Source organism: Poecilia formosa, unplaced genomic scaffold, assembly GCF_000485575.1.
Source record: "Poecilia formosa unplaced genomic scaffold, Poecilia_formosa-5.1.2 Scaffold151, whole genome shotgun sequence".
NCBI lineage: Eukaryota > Metazoa > Chordata > Actinopteri > Cyprinodontiformes > Poeciliidae > Poecilia > Poecilia formosa.
The window spans coordinates 85224-102358 of NW_006800090.1; positions in this window are offsets into that span (position 1 = coordinate 85224).

The window sequence follows — 17135 nt, forward strand, 5'->3', positions numbered from 1 at the left end:
CAGCCAATCCTGGGTCTATTCTTATATTATGTCTATGGTTGCGATATTGTGCCCAACTGCTTTCTGGGTAACACAGACCAACCGACACGCTGCCGCCGCAGTCCCTGTCTCTCTTCATAATTTTACATCATTCCCAGTTTTGAGATTTGTTTATTTTTCATTCATATTTGTGATTTAAATACTTATTCATCAATTTTTTCATTCATTTAATTTATGTATTTATTAGTTGAGTAATTTATTTATCAAAACAATCATTTATTAAAGTCTTTAATTTATTAATTCAGTCAATATTTTCCTTATTTATTGATTTAATAGTTTATTCACTGTGTTCTTAGGTCTTTACAATGTAATGTAAAGATTCTTAAATGTCTCATTTTCTCTGATGTGTTAAAGATTAAAACTGAGTTTCCTTCCAGCATTAATGATTCTGTTGAACTTAAACGTCTCATTTGAGCAGATTCGCTTTGTGGCGCATCCTTCAAATTGGACCGTTGCTGTTTCTTTTCTTTTCTTTTTTTTCTCCTCCGGATCCCGTTCCCTTCTGAGAGTCTTCTCTGAGCAATGATCCACAAAATTCCAGCGCACAGAGAGATGAGAGAGCGAGAGAATAAAAACAGAAAGTTAGGCTGGGGCGGGTGAGGTGGGGGGTGCAGCAGAGTGTGACATAGCGGTGCATTTCAGCTCGGCTGACTCCCATCCTGTGCGTGTGACCGTGGAGGATCTGAAAAACCTCTGCTTCGCCCCACAGCAACAGAAAGAACAGGAAGGTTCTTGGGGAGACTAAATTTAGACCCAATGTGCTGTACCATCAATCCCGATTACTCTAACTGCAGAGTTGCATTTGTAGTTAGAAGAGTATGGCTAAGTGTGGAAACCATGTTACATAAGTGTTATTTTGTGCTTGCTGCTCCTACATGTTTGGGAAAAGAAGGAACTTTTATGATTCTGTGAGTGTGGTACTGTCCTTCTCATCTTCACTAACCTGGCCTTTATCCATATTACATGAGTTAATTTGAGGTTTGCAGCAGCACAGTTTGGGACTCCAGCATATAGTTACATTAGTGCTTTTTATACTGAACAAAGCTGACACTAAGTGCACAGTCACATAGTGTTTATAACTGAGAAATGATTGTTTTCTCAGGCTTCTCTTGTTGTGTTGTGATTAATGTGCAGTTATTCTCTTGATAAACATGTTTTATTTTAAAAGAATTCATATTCGGTGTACATACAGTGTTGCAAAAAAGTATTTCTTCTGTGTTTGTTCTTTTCTTACACTTAAACGTCTCAGTCAGAGATAACTAGTAAATAGAACAGGCAGGTTTAATTTATTCTGTCTCTTTCCAAACTGACCTACCTGCATATGAAAGACTAACTCCCCCAAAACCTAACAAGCAGTTTTTTCAAACACTCTGTTGAGATTGTGAAGAGTTTGCATAGCTACACAGAAATAAAACTCGGGTAAAATAAGATGAGAAAGACTGAGTCCTTGATGGATTCAGTCTGTGAAGGAAGGTGTCTCATTTACTTCAGCTTTTTTGTCATTTTAACAGGCCGTCAAGCTTGTTTTGACCACATATTTCACTTGCGTTTGATACAGCCGCTGTCATTTCTCAAGGTGCTGATTAAAAAAGATGCTTAGAGAATTTCATAAAACCATTGGCAATCACCTTGTAAAGTTGTTCTGGCAAAATATAGAAGTCTGCAGCATCTGTGTGATGCAGACTTCTGTAACATGGACCAAAATCTCTTGATGAAAGTTTCTGACGTCTTGTTAAGGAGCTTTCACACTCCGTGATGTCTGTGGGTAAACTGTTACTCTGAACAGTAATTCTCCACAGAAAACAACAGGGAAGGCTAAATATGTCCAGAAAAATAATTTTAGGTGACATAGTATCTCTCAAATTGATCTAATTTCTATGAAAAAATAAAACGGAAACCTACAGTCTAGCACCAGAATGACTTCAGCACCAGCACCATTTCAGCGGAGAAGCCCTGGGAGGCTGCAGGCTGCACCAGCTGCCATCAGCTGAGTGGCAGGAACCTCTTTGAACAGGTCACCAGTCACAGCAAACAGAAAGACACCCAGCCATGCATGCACACATTCACTATTACTGTTCATTTAACATCAAAAACACAGCAAACATCCATGTTTTCAGAGTGTGGGAGGACGAATCAGGCAAGCATAAGGAAATCACACAAACTGAAGGACATTAAAGTCTTGCACTGCAGCATTTCAGGCCTTAGTGAGATTGGATTAAGAGCTGTTTGATATTGTGTTTCCATCTGAAAAACTTGATCAATCTTTAAAGACCCTTTTTTTATTTTAGCACGAAGCTAAACATCTCACTGTCTTTGCAATTTACAACAGTGACAATGCATTCATTGTCTGCAATTTACTGCTAACTCACATCATACCTAGAGCTGTACACTCTTTTAAGGCTTTGTCTTGTCAATTTACTCACATGTTTCGTCTAACAAGAGCTGTACCTAATAACTGTGAAGCCCCTTAAGATAAGGATTTCTTACTTGTTTTGACATGTGCACACATGCAGATACACACATAATCTGATTTATAATGACTGCATGTTTGTTTCTTTAGGAGCTGTTTTACTTTTTGTTTTGTTTTTTATTACGCAGAGACTTGTGTCTCTGGCTGACATTTTCATTTTCATCACCTCATCTATTATGAATGAAAAGCACCATAAATAACAAATGTCTGACAGGCATCTGAACACTGTAGTTTTCTTTATGCCATGTATTTAACTGCCTTTCTGAGCTTGTGCTGACTCCACCAACATGCTTTTTAATTTATTTAGTTTATGCTGTATTTGTAACAAGCATATCCCTGTCTCATTTCAAACGCTATGTTAAACAGCTGGAAATTCATGCACTACAGTTTGTTCCACCAAAATCACAATGTACTGTACGTGGTTGCAATGACTTGTAAAGACTAAACTCAAGAAAATACAAGGTGGAAGTCAAAACAAGGTGGACTTGTCATCTTAAAATATTTCCATCCATCCAAAAACGGAAGTAAGGCTTATGAAATGCGTCATTAACTGCGAGACGACCAAATACAATAAAGTGCAATGAAATTTCCTGCAAAGAAGTCACCTAATTATCAAATATTGTACATCTGTGTTGATCTCAGTATAAATCCAGCTGTTCTGTGAAAACTTCAGACGTTTGATGGAGGCCACTGATGAACAACCATCATCATGTAGAGCAAAGAACAGAGCAGGCAGGTCAGAGACGCAGTTGAGGAGAAACTTAAAGAATAATATCTGGCGCTATGAATATCTCATGTGGCACTGTTGACAGTGTCTCCTCTGAAAATGGAAAGACTAATGCACGACTCCAGACTTTCCAGTTTAGCAGGCTGTTTACCTACACTGATTGCAATAATTAGAGACCCACGGTAACTCTGGAAGAGCTGCAGAGACCCATAGCTCAGGTGGAGGAATCTATTGTTAGGCAAGATAAGGCAGGTTTATTTGCATTGTGCCATTCTTGGACAAACTGCTTATTTCTTATAAACTTGAGTTCAACCACTCGCTTACCAGATATGCTTTACAATGGCGCAGTCAAAGTGCAGACCTATATAATACTGAGAATCTGTAAACAGACCTGAAAATGTATGTTTAATATTGAGACGTTCTCCTTTAAAGCATTGCCAAAATAATAATTTAGTGAATATAATAGCAGAATTCATGATATTTAAGTATCACAACAACCAAAGCAAAGCCTAATCTTCACCTCTTTGACTTTGAACATTCCTTGACTCTTCTTATTCTGTGCAGTCTAAGTTTTCCTTGAACTGACACAAGGTTTCTCTGTGGGAATTATACACAGCAAAAAGCTCCCATGTTAATAGCACAGTAAATGCCATCTGCATTAACAAAAAATTGTGATGGATTTTTCTTGTCAAACATGCATGTATTGTGTGCCAGCATAATAAAATATTTATTCAGATGCCATGTTTCTGAAATAGTGCAATAGTTAACGCTTCACTTAGTAGGAGGGGGAAACTCGGTATTGATTAATTTTCCCTGTTTTATTTGCATGCCGACTGCCGCGTCTTGACTTCTGCAGATGCAATTCCTCTGGATCCCTTCAGCTGATGGTCCCATGATTCATCATTGAAATAAATGCATCAGTATTACAAAGTTGTTTTTAGGGGACACATTTCGAACATGAATATATTACCAAACACACACAATGTCAGTTTTGTTTTCACTCTGGTTGTCAAATTAGCTGTCTGCCACATCCTTCACACAAAATGCGCTCTCAGTTGTGAGAGCATCCTTTATCCACAGCTCCATGGAAATTTATAATTGGAATCCAGCTGGGACACCTATTCTTTCAGCTGAGATGGGTTGTCCCCCTGTTCCTAGTGGCGCAGAGATGTGAATGCGTATGAGGTCACTGACAGAGAGGACGGATTCCTTTCGTCCAGATCAGGGTTGTTTCTTTCCGGAAGGAGGCTCCAAGTGGGTGAACGGGTCAGAACAATTACTCAGATTGTGTTGTTTGGCTGTAGACCTGCTGGAGCATAATCTACTAATCACATTCTTGCCTTGTTCCTCGTCTGGTTGAACGAATCATCTAAGTCCATGCTTGGCGTCCTACAGTCAGTTACGAAGGAAAAACTCCCGTACAAGAAAAAACGAATTTAGTTCTTCCAAAACACAAGACTAAATGTTTTTTAATAACAAGTGAACTGAAATAATAGTGATTTTAAAAGTTTGAGACCATAAAATGTAACTAATTATCATAAGTGTGTAATTAAAAGGCAACTGGACTTCTTCCCTTGTTTCTTGAAGACATTTCACCTCTCATTCAAAAGTTTTTCTTTCAGTTCTGATCAAGGCTGGACATAAGCTGAGAATACACTGAAATATGGAAGACTTTTTTTGAAAATTTGTCTTATTTTTCCCTTTATTTACAAACATCCTAGCATCTTATTATTATTATCAATACATAAGACGATAAATAGAACACACTAATGCGTTCAGTAAGGTCTTTATGAGATAGTTGGGACAAGTGACTTATTTGCTGTACAGCCTATTTATTTTCCTTGTTTGGGACATTGATGCTTGACCATCCAATAATATCCCTAAAGATGCAGAATGCATGGCTGCTTCTAGACAGTCATGCAGTTAAATAGGTAATTTCTTCAAATTAAAAGCATTTCACCAGAATAACACCAGTGATGTATTTTTGAGTGACAAATATTTATTTCATGCTACGTGTTTGGGCCTTTCTCCTGACCTTTGTGCAATCAGATCCTTTGTAGCTATTCTAATAACTATGGCTTGAATCTTTACGTAGGTCATGGATCCAAATAAATAAATGCCAAAATAATTCTACTAAAATAGCTGAACTTTCTCTAAGTTTAATCAGTTTGCCTGTAATTGGTGCCTAAGGTGAACCTAAGAGTCCCTGAACTTTAGGAGTGTACAGAATCATGCAACTAGGTTATTGCCCATTTATTTTTTGTTTTTATATTTTCTCCTCTTAACAGATGTTTGTTTTTTAGTTGATTAATATCACATGAAAGGTGGGAAGAAGTTTAAAAGGATTTATCTTGGTATCTCATTGTTTACATTGATCTTGGATCTTAGTCATGTTTTTTTTTTTTTTTTTACTTAGCAGCTAAATAATTATCAGTGCAAGTCAACTAGTTGCCAGGTTTGCTAAAGTTGACGACAGGGGTTTTCACCTCTCTGCAACCCATTGGTTTCCCCCACTATGCGTGGTCCAGGGAGTTTTGAGTTTTGTCATCAACTGTCATCCTGCGCTCCAAATTTATCTGACATTCAGCATTGTGGGCTGAATACTACAGGTAGAGCCACCTCATGTCAGACTGATATTGTCATAAATAATGGAACCAAGATGGGCCCACATAACCCAGGGATAGCCAGCCACCCAAGAGTGATGAAAGAAACCTGTAGAGCCCAAGGACACTCATCTAATGGTCCAGCATTGCCAGTGGTACTGTCACATATCTCAATCAAACCACACAGCCGCTGCTGCCTACACGTACAGAGTCTGGGGAGAAAATATCCTGTCGTGTACGTTTGAAAGAGATGAAGATCAAATGCCGGACCACCACAGATGTCTGGGCTTCTAACATCCTCCACCTCATGGTGGAAAACTTTAAAGGTATGTGTCAGAGAAGAAAAAAAGAAATCATGATTAAAGTCCTAGCACAGAAGACATTGGTCAGTGTTCACGAAAGGAGTGCTGGGTCCTTGAGAGGGAATCCTGCTCTGTGATCATTAGAGGATCCGTGTGCCGAGTCCAGACGGAGCTGTCACAGCGAGGCATGCCTACATGCGTCCTCTGTGTCTGTGGGATCCGTTGCTCTGGGCTAAATGGAGGGGGATGGAAAACCAACATAACCTTGCGCTGAAGGTTTTCCCACTCTGAAAGAATGAGCGTCTTATTGCAGCAAACACTGACCTTCTGAAGTCGCAGACAGAAAGTACTTATGCATACAGCCCCAGCCGAGTGCCATTCCCCATCAGAGGAACATCTCTGTTGCTGCTGGCTGTGTAATAATGGCCTCCCAAGCCAGACGACTTGATCACATTGTGAAACTCATCTGACTCATAGGATGTGATCAAACAAGTAACTGCTCTGACATTTTTTAAAGTAAAGCTGTAATCTAATATCCACATGAGTAATAGATAACATAAACCTTATATGGTATGATGTCATATACTACCATTCAGCGGGCATGATGGGATTTTTTTTTTTTTTTTTTTGCTCGAATGTCAGATACTATTATCGTCTGTTATGTTGCATCAGTTTTTCTTTCCACAGAAGACTTTGCACTGTTGTAAAACAAGGCTGTGGAGCAAACTGCAGCATTAATATCACTGTAATCTGATATTAATGCTGTGACCTTATTCCTCTGACAGTTTGTAATTGTTTATAATAAAATAATACCTAGTCCCATCGTGTTCCCAAGCAGCTAACTTTACAAATGACTGCTTGTTGTTCTTTGAAGATTATGACCTGAACTTCTTATCCCGTGTGCATTTATGAAGAGTTAACATGCCTCTATATATCATAATATAATAATTCTTAAATACATTTCTGAGGTATTTATTTCATTGTGGTGGCATATAGCAAACAGATTTTTTTTTTATTTGATCTGAAGCAAAATAAGTTTGATCTGATTTAACTTCAGATAGTGAGAGAGAAAAAAGGTTTATAAGTCTTTTTATTTGGTGTATGTAAACTATAAACTGTATGTAGAACTAAGAATTTCCTCAAAAACCTGCTGTACCAAGTAAACATATTTCCAAGAACATTCAAACATTCTCTAAAGAAACAAAAATGACATTGACACATTAATGACACAAAAAAATAGAAAACCAATGAATAAAATAAACAAATAAAGACTTGCTTGAAAAAAAAAATAAATTGAAAAAATTCTGATGGTTGTTTTTGTGTGTGTGTGTGTCTGGGTTTAAAATGTTTAATGAACCACTGCATGTACTGTAGTAATAAATATTATATAGTGTGGTACTTTGTGGACCTTTTTCTCAAAACAAAAAACCCAGCAAAAAATTTAAGGGACCGTACTTGACCAGTTTAGTCTCGTGAAGCAGAGCAGCAAATCATTGCTACATCATGCTGCATGTTATGATAATGTGTCTGTTTAGCTTGTCATTGCATGCCTTATACCGAGCAGGAGTCTCACCTTCACTTGGAATGTTATCCTTGCCGTCACCATTTAGCATCTCAATTTAATATATAATTGACAACCGAAAAGCCCAAGAAAGAAGAACAAGATTTTTCCAAAAATAACAAGTTATTTTCTTGGAATGTCATGACACACCCAGGCCTGATTGCTGACTGCTGTGTAAAAGCATCACTTTCTAAATGAACTATTTTCCAATGCAAGGAGAAATGTGCTGGAAGGAGAAAGTTCTCTGCAACTGCTGAAAGTGCAAAAGTAAGAAGTAGGATGAAACAACGTTGTTCAATAGAAGATGAGGAAATGATTGAAATGCGTCAGTCCAGGAGGTAGCTTTGAGTTGGGTAAATAAAGTTTTGGGGGAAAAAAGTCTTTTAGCCAAAAAAAAAAAAAACCATTACGGCTTGTCCAAAGTATTTCACAGATCAAAATTTGAAGCTGGTGGTTATCTGTGCAATGATAATTAAATCAGGTACAGTGTGATCTCCTATAACAATGAATTCTCCTCTCTGACAGAAACTCCTGAAGGAGAGCATCATGCATCAGACTGTGAGAGAACACTCGATAAGAAATCATTATCGCATCAGGTTTCTGAACACAAACATTAGAAAGGGCCTAGTCAAAGCTTCATTCTGAATCCCAATGAAACGATAAAAGGCAGCACGAGCAGGAAGGAGAACGCGAGAAAACTTTCAAATGTTGCATCGTTTTGGTTTTGTAGGTGTAGAGCCTGACTGTAACCAATTATCCATAATAGTCACTAAACTTTAGCAGTTATGCTTTAAAAATGGACCAGAATTGACTGAGAACTCGTATAATTTGTCTTAGAGATCTGTGACTTTAAACACTAGAATGTATAAGAACATTGGCATCAATTTAATACAATGGGGCTCTGATTTGTGAATAAACACCTTTTATTTTTCAGTATCACTGTGATTTAAAACAAGTGTCTTTTTTATCACCAAAGTTATTTTTTGTGTATATTCCTTAAGATCTGACAGTTTAGCGCAATGAAAAGATAAATAAAAGAACTCAGGAAAGCCTTTTGTTTCACAGCAGCACATTCACTGGGCCCTGTTGAGACAGTCTGGTGTTTTTACCCACTTAATGAGCAGTTCTCTGAAAAAAATGTTTATTTTTTCTGCAAAGCAGAATTTCCACTTTGATGACAAAAAGTGTAATGTTTATTTCATGACAACACAACGTGCTTTACAGAATAACTACTGCAGATCAATCCGCTTTGTTCATGTGAAGCTGATTAAAACAGAACTGCAAGCGGTGCATCTTTTGTAGATCCAGAAAGTGGCGAAATTATAATATCTCATTGTTATATTAATGTCAACTGTGATAACTGAAATTTTAATGAGGAACAAGACACTTTGTGGCATGTTGCTACTGTACAAAACATACCTCTACATGAAGGATAACGAAGCAACAATGTGCGATATTTGATGAGAAATGCAATGCTGCTTAACCAATAACGTTGATTTTCAGCTAGAAATAGACCATTATACTATAATATATTTGCTCAAACTTATTATAATGCCTTAGGCCAATTAGCTTTGAATGTCTAGTCAAATTTCATTGCAAAAAAATAAATAAAAATGATGAATAATGGAGCTTCAATTTTAAGAGAGATTAAATTATGGATATAAAATCTTGTGATAATTTGTCAAGATTCTGGGTTGTTTTGGGACTTTTCTGGGTTTGTTCATTTGTCATTCTGTGTTTCTTTGTCTCTTATTACTTGATGAGATCAGCCATATTATTTTACTTTATGTTTATTATTTATGTCTTGTCCCTACTTTTTGATTCATTTGGATTTGATTAACCAGTTCCCCAGTTTGTATCTTCTTTTTTCTCTGACTCTCTCTCTCTCTCTCTCTCTCTCTCCCTGTCTCTCTCTTTTCTTCACTCTGTCTTCTGTTCTCTCCCCTCACACCTGCAAGCTGTTAGCTAATCCGCCCCGGTGTATTGTTGCAGCATCACTCTCACAGTATTTATACACCTCTCCTCCTCTCACTTCTTTCTACAGTCATAGTGCTCGACTCCCTGTACCTGGTTCTTGCTCCCTGTGATCTCCCAGTTTGTAAGTTCTTGTTCATTGACTTTTTCATTAAATCCTCTCTACCTACCTTTCGCCTCAGTCTGCTCTGCATTTGGGTCCAACACCGTAAACATGAGATATTAAGCTTTTCTAGTTCCCATACAACCCAGTTTTGAGATGATTTTCAAAGTTTTTAAAGGAGTAATGGGTTTCTGATTCCATGAAAAAACTAAGTAAATAATAAAAGGTCAATTTTAATTGTTCAGCTTTTGAGTGGATGCAACAAAGGGAATATCACCAAATAAGCTCTTAACTCCAAACACATGGGAGATAAACCTCCAAAATATCAACACTCCACATGATTTGAATGCAAGTCAAGGTGGTAAAATAAGCTGAAACAAAATGAATTAATTCTAAGAAACTTTTTAAAGTTTGTGCACCAAACGTAACCATAGCTGGCATCTCTGTCTCCCATTAAAGTCCTCCTTAGGTTAGATACAATCCTTTGAAACGGTTAATTTGCCAAACAAACATTTTAAATATAAAAATTTTGTCAAGATATGTTTTTTTTTTTTTAGTTTAAACTCAAGATTAAACAATGAGACCTGGAATGTTTTTTGTTTAAAATCATACCTGAGCCTTTAATCCATTATGGCAATTTTGAGTTGCTTATATCCTCTTTAGAGGCCAAAACTGAAACATTAACTCAGCAGGTGACTCCTACTAAACCTTAATTTCTGGTGTTTATGCTTTCTAGCTACTATAGAGTCAATACACAGTCCACATAAAGTCATAACTGTTTCAAACTTTTTTCAGGGATTTTGCTGCATGGTTTCATTGACGCATCAAGAAGAGGAGAGGAAGCTCCGTGTGGAGGTGAGGCTCTGTTTTCTAGCCATAACTAATGATCATTTCACAGCTTTTACACTTTAAAATGAAATATAAACACCTCACAGTCCAAGGAATGTTTTGCTATTCAAAGATATTAAATAATTGCAGCCACACACAGCAGCAGTGCCTTAAAACTGCAAAAGTTACTGATCCAAACGGGGGGGGAGGGTAATTTAAAACCTCAAAATATTTTGTTCACTAATTCCTTCTTCTGCTTCAGGGTAAATCTACTGTAAATTAGTACAGGTGAATTTCTACTGTAGTCATTAGTTTTTCCCCAGACAAAGTTAGAGGAATAGTAGCTACTACTCTTTTTTTCAGGAGAAGACCTCTTTATTTAATATGCAACTTCACACTATAGAAAATTCACACACAAAACATGGTCACCTCTTGCTAATGACCTCAGACAGATCCATTTACTGGACTATTCCTTAATTGTAAAGGACGACATAAGCACTGAAAGAAAACTCTAAATAAAGCTTATTTAACACAACCATATTAAAGAGAAGCATCCCTCTAATCATTTTCAGATATTTTTAAAATGACTGACATACTTTTTTTTTGTCCTCAGTCTATTTAGAGCCTTCTTTGAATACCTTAAAAGCCTTGATGACATGAGGACTCCTCATTCAGCCAAAGTGGGATCTTGATTTCAAAATGTATAAATTGAACTCTGTAAAGAGAAAGTTTGAGGCAATCAATCTACTGAAAACACAGCATTAAAATTTAACATTTCCCTTTTTTAGTCCGCCGATAGTTCTTGGGATTTAAAATAGGACAAAAATAAGACAGTTCATCTCAGACCAAAACAAGGTTTGTTAGCTGATCAACATGTGAGTCAGTATATCAGAATAATGGCAGTATCTGTTAGCCCTCAAAAGAATCGTTTAACACGTAGATCACTTAGAAACTAAAATCTCTAGGATATGTAGCTTCTGTTCAACCACCCATTGCAGATACATGAAGTACTCCTTATCCTCTAACTTAATTTTGTAAAGTTTATGAGCTTGTTTTTCAGAGACGCAGAAAAAGACCTCTGTTCGTTTTACCCATAGAGTCCCTGTGTGTATTTCAGTATTAAAAGTGATTCATAACATGAATGTTTTATGTGCAGAAAACCACGCTAAATGAGATATGGCTGCCTCTTGTGGAGTTGGCATATTTCTTTTACTCCCTGTAAAGTTTTAAGTGATATATGATTGAGTGCAACCTTGACAGCTCAGCAGGGCACCGAAGACATGGTTTCCTATGTAAATAGCTCCGTTAGATCAGTATTTGCCTGTATAATTGAATAATATATTCCAATTAGATCCCTTTTACAATGTGCCAAATTGCAAGGTTGACTAACAGAGGGGTGGTATATGTTGTACTCCTCTGTAGCTGACAACTGCTTTTTTTTATATGTAAGTAATTTTAATCTACAGTTTGTTTGGAGCAGAGCTTCACACAGGGATCACCCCTGGTGGAGGCAGTAATGAAACCATAAATCACAGCATCATTGGACGTCTTCCTTGCCTCTGATATTTCCCCAGACACTTTCAGTCCAGCCCTTTTGGCATGCTTACAGTGTTAAATAGATTGACCGTAGAAGATAAACTTAAATGGGACTTTCAGGGGCTTGTGACTCAGAGGAAAAAAAGAAGGAGCGAGCTGTTAAAATCGGCGAGCATTTGATATAACTGGAAGCTCGAAGCAACAGAAGAGGTGCAGTTTAAGGATTTCCTCTGCATTGTGCAGCATGATGTGGGTGGAATGGTATTTAAATGTCAGTGAAATATCTTTTTATAGCAAAATGTATGAGCTGGCTTGGTGATGGAAGGAGTCAGGCCCATTGAAGGTTTCCACCTTGCGCTGGTTTTGACAGAACATCACAGGATAGGTGATATTCAGAACACCAGTATACCAGTCAAACTCTTTCATTCTATCAGCAGGTACGTGGTTTTGGGCCCAAATGTCTCTTTACCTAATTAATCAAGCACTCTCTCCCTCGTGTGGCTCAGGCGTTGAGAAAACCTTAACTGGGGTTACTTATTGTTTATGAATGAAGCAAGAAAGTTTGGAAAGGGTTATTGATTAATTGTCAACTGGGTACATCAGTAGATGTTTTATATTGACAGAGTACATATAGAAATAAAAAGACATAGTTAAATAAAGTCTTTATCTTAAATGATTAGTGGACTCATTGGTCTGGCTGTTCACTCCCTGTGTCAGCTATTTACCCTTGCCATATCACAAACTTTGATGTGTTAAATAATCTGCGTTGAAAAGCAACGGAGAAGTCGATTTATGCTTTATTTATGTTTCGGGTTCTTAAGATTTAAAGGTTTTATGGGTTTAAAATTTGATGGCATTCCCTCTTTAACTAGATGATAAGAAAAGACAGGCTGCTCTAAAGACGTCAGGAATTTGTGTTCGTGTAGTTAGGGGAGCATCACTCTACATGATTTCTCTTTCACCTGATTCTGCGAGCTTTGTGGTAATGACCATTTCATGATTGAGGGACACATTCAGCACCTGCCAGTCCAGTAATTAGTTTGGGCTGTGGCATGATGGAGGCCGTTTTTCACCCACAGGACAATGATTGCATAAGAGCTGGCAAAACAGGGCTGCGTGATTGCTTTCTTTTGTTGCAGCTTTAGAGGGTGAAATGGCTTTCCAGAGCATTGTAGGGGTTACCTGTCAGTTCCATTCTGGCATGTGCACCACCATGTGTCTTCATACCTCGTGACAAATTAACAATACAGTATATTAGCTCAGACACAAGGTCATCGGTGGTGGTGGGGAGCGCTTTATTTACGACAGAGCGGGGAAATATTTCATGTTCTGTGTGAATGGGGTAGACAGTGCTGCGACTCTGAAACTCTTCAGCAGCAACATGTAACGATTCCCTGTCAAAGAAAAACCCAGGAGGCACAACTAAAACAAGCAGAACCAACTAGAGAATACACACTTCAGCCAAAGCTGAAAATAACAAAGATATATTTATAGCTGTGCCACTGGTTGCTGCTTGTCTTATGAGCTGCTGTGAATTCCCACCTAAATCCATTGATTGTCTGTGCTGCGTATTCGACAACGGGTTACGATGTGGACATGTCTGAGAGGAGTTTTCATGTGTGTGAAGGAATTATTAATAGACAAACTGACCTTTACGTGTTACTTTTTTTTATTTCTTTTTCTCAGACCATTTATTTCACTTTTTTTTCATGGCACTAATCTTAAAATCACAAAATAACTGGTTTTTTGAATAAAGGAGAAAGAGGCTTTGAAAGTTAACATTTTGAGCATGGTTGGAAATTATTCAGAGGCAAGTTAATACAAACAGCACGGGTGGGACACATTCAGTGTACTTAACCTTGAGAGTATGGGTTTTACTCAGGTTTGCAAAATCTGCTTATTTCTTCGTGAAATATCTTGCTTCCTTTTCAGAGTTATGGGGGAGAGATTATGTAGTATGAACTTTTTTGAGCTTTATATCATCGTAAAAAGTTGTCCCCTTGTTCCCTGGAGTTTTGCTTTGAGTCTTTCATCCAAGTATGATAAGTAAATCCTTGAATTTCTCCTGACAGGCATCCAGGGTGCCTAAACATTTGCGCCTACTTCCACGAAACTTCTCCACAGAGCTGCAGTACTTTCCATTCCTCCCCCACGCCTCCCTGACTCGGCTCCATCAGACTAGCGGCAGCAGCAATTAGCAAACACTCTGTGGAATTGCCCATTGATCAAGCCCTTCATACAAACTACTTCTCAGTTCAACTGGTCGCAAGGATGGTTGTAAATGGCATAAAGGATAAGCATTGTTGTGACGACACACTGAAGGTGGAGTGTAGGAAAAAGCAGAAGCTTTATAAAGAGAAAGAGGCCAAATTGTAAAGTCATATTTCCTTTATGTTATGTTTGACACATACAACATGCTATAACAACTCAAAGTAACACATTTACTTGATTTTGATGGCACAATACATATTGTGTTTAGAACTACACCTGCAGTCACAGAAGCCATTTAGGTTACGCCTATCAGCTTTGCACACCCTGACCATAAACATGTGAACCGCTCTCCTCTGCAAAATTGTTCTAGCTCCCTCAGATTGAATGTGAAACTTTAGTAAACGGCAATTTTCAATTTTGTCACAGATTGGGGGAAACGCCATTTTGTAAGATGTTCAAATGTTTTGTTTCTGTTTCATGTTGCATTAAATCTGGGATGCCCAAGTCCTTTGAGAGTTACTAGCCTGAAACTTTTAGATGCACCCTTTCTCCTACACACCCAAATAAAACGAGTGTATTGTTTCCAGGCCTCTGCAGAGCTGAATAACATGAGGGAATTCAGCCATTTCAGGACTGGACGCCCCGGGGTTAAAGCGGCTATATTTATATCCATCCATCCATTGTCTATTCCCTATTATTCTTTGTGCGTCCTTGTTGTGGGGGGTGTCTCAGGGCGAGAGGTGGGTCCACCGTGGACAGGTCAGTAGTTAATCACGTGGCAACATAGTCCATCACAAGCAACAAATAACCAGAGGAAACATCCAAACGTCCAGCAGAAATGCCTGGAATGTGGTTGGACATTTTCACTGCAGGGTGAAACTATAATATGTGCATTCTACTGTACATATACTGAGGATACATTAAAAACACATTAGCACTATTAAGAAGATTTGTAAAGACGATTAGATGAACTGCATTTTATTTGAGGTCATTTTTAGGTTTTCTTTAATTTTATTTTCATAAGAATACCCAACACATAAAAAGAAAGCACCACCACTAAATTTACAGATTGACTATATTTTTGTGTTGACTAGGATTACAAATACAGAAACCATAAAATTATACTTTTTCATTGAAGGTTTACGGTGAAAGTATATATATATATATATATATATCTTAAATGATTGGTATACAAAAAAGTTTAAAAATGAATTATTTAGTATTATGTTTTATGCATGTGTCTCAAATAGTGTACCAATATTTTCATTTAGATTTGGTTTTTGTCACAGACCTTTACTGGAGAGGGTCCTGTAAACCAATCATGGATCTGGAGTCTAAGAGAGACACTGCATTATAAATCATGAAATGAGATTTGAAGCAGATCCACTTTTGCACCAGAGCCACTGGAAGCCCTCAGCCTGGGGGCGGGGGAGAAGCTGTGGAGCACAGGATGATGCAGGAGGGGAAAAAAAGGCGAGAGCGAGAGTGAGAGAGGCCATCTGACACCGTGAAGTGATGTGGAAGAAACAACTCCAGGTTTTGTGACTGCTGAGTGAGAACTGTTATGAAATGATGAGAGGCTTAGCCGTTTTTGAATATACCCTCTGTGTGTGCTTTGAATATGTGAGTGTGGAGGCTATTTTGTCTGTACCTGAAGTATTATCTCCCGTCCCGCCACCCCCGAAAAATAAAAGATAGAAAAATCTTTTTCGCCCGTCAGAGAAAATAGGATGTGAAGTGGTCGGGTGGTGCACTTTGATCACACTTCATTGGCGTTCGATTTATGACCGCTATCCTCTGACTTGCATGGTCAGGGCCAAACATTTTGAAGATGTTCTAGACAGGCCGGTTAACCTTTCACCCTGGATGCAGAGCAGGCGTGTTCTGTTGGCAGACCTCTCCTTAGCCTCCTGGTGCCAATCAAGTGATTTAATCCAGTTGCAGAGGAAGGAAGTAGCCTTGGCTATCTTGCTCTAATCCTGGGAAATCCACATTCTTTTCCAAAGCTCCAGCATCAAGTGCTGTCAATTATAGCTTGAAAAAGCTTAAAGAAAAAGAGAAACCAGTTTTAGTGCGCGCACAAAAGAGTAAAAAGTCTCCTGTGGATCTCTGAGAGCGGAACAAGTACATTTACCGTCAATGTGGTACAACAACAACTTAATTAAGTAAATTGGCCAACTAATTCTAATTTCAGCATGTTTACCAATGTAGAAGACGTGTTTTAATAGGTTTACCTTGTAAATTGTGATTAGAATGGAATAGAAAACGGTAAAGCAATCTTGCTGCCCCTTCTGCTCCCTCTATTTTGCTCTCCAATAGTTTTCACATCCCTTCAGCTCTTCTACATTTTGTGTCACATTACAGCCTCAATGCATAACAATGGAATTTTATGAGGCAGAATAAACCTTAGTTAATTGGGAAAATTATGCATGTTTTTTTAAGTAAACTGCAAAAGGTGTCATGCATTTTTATTCAGTCACTTGGGAATGAATTAACCTTGAATATATTGACTTAATAGATGCTGCAACAACACAGGCTTCCAAGCGTAATATCTATCTTTTCTTTTCAGAGAAATCATTTGTTTGCACATAAGTAATTGGAATAAACAGCCAATCGGAATAGAAATGTGTCACATAAACGCTCCCATCAGAGTATTCTGATTGGATTCAGCTCGAATGGCAGGAATCCATAATCTGAATGTGAGTGGTGGTTTATGCTAATTGATAATCTGATGCATTTAAACACTCGTTCAGATATTCTGATAGTAGCCAACTGACCTGA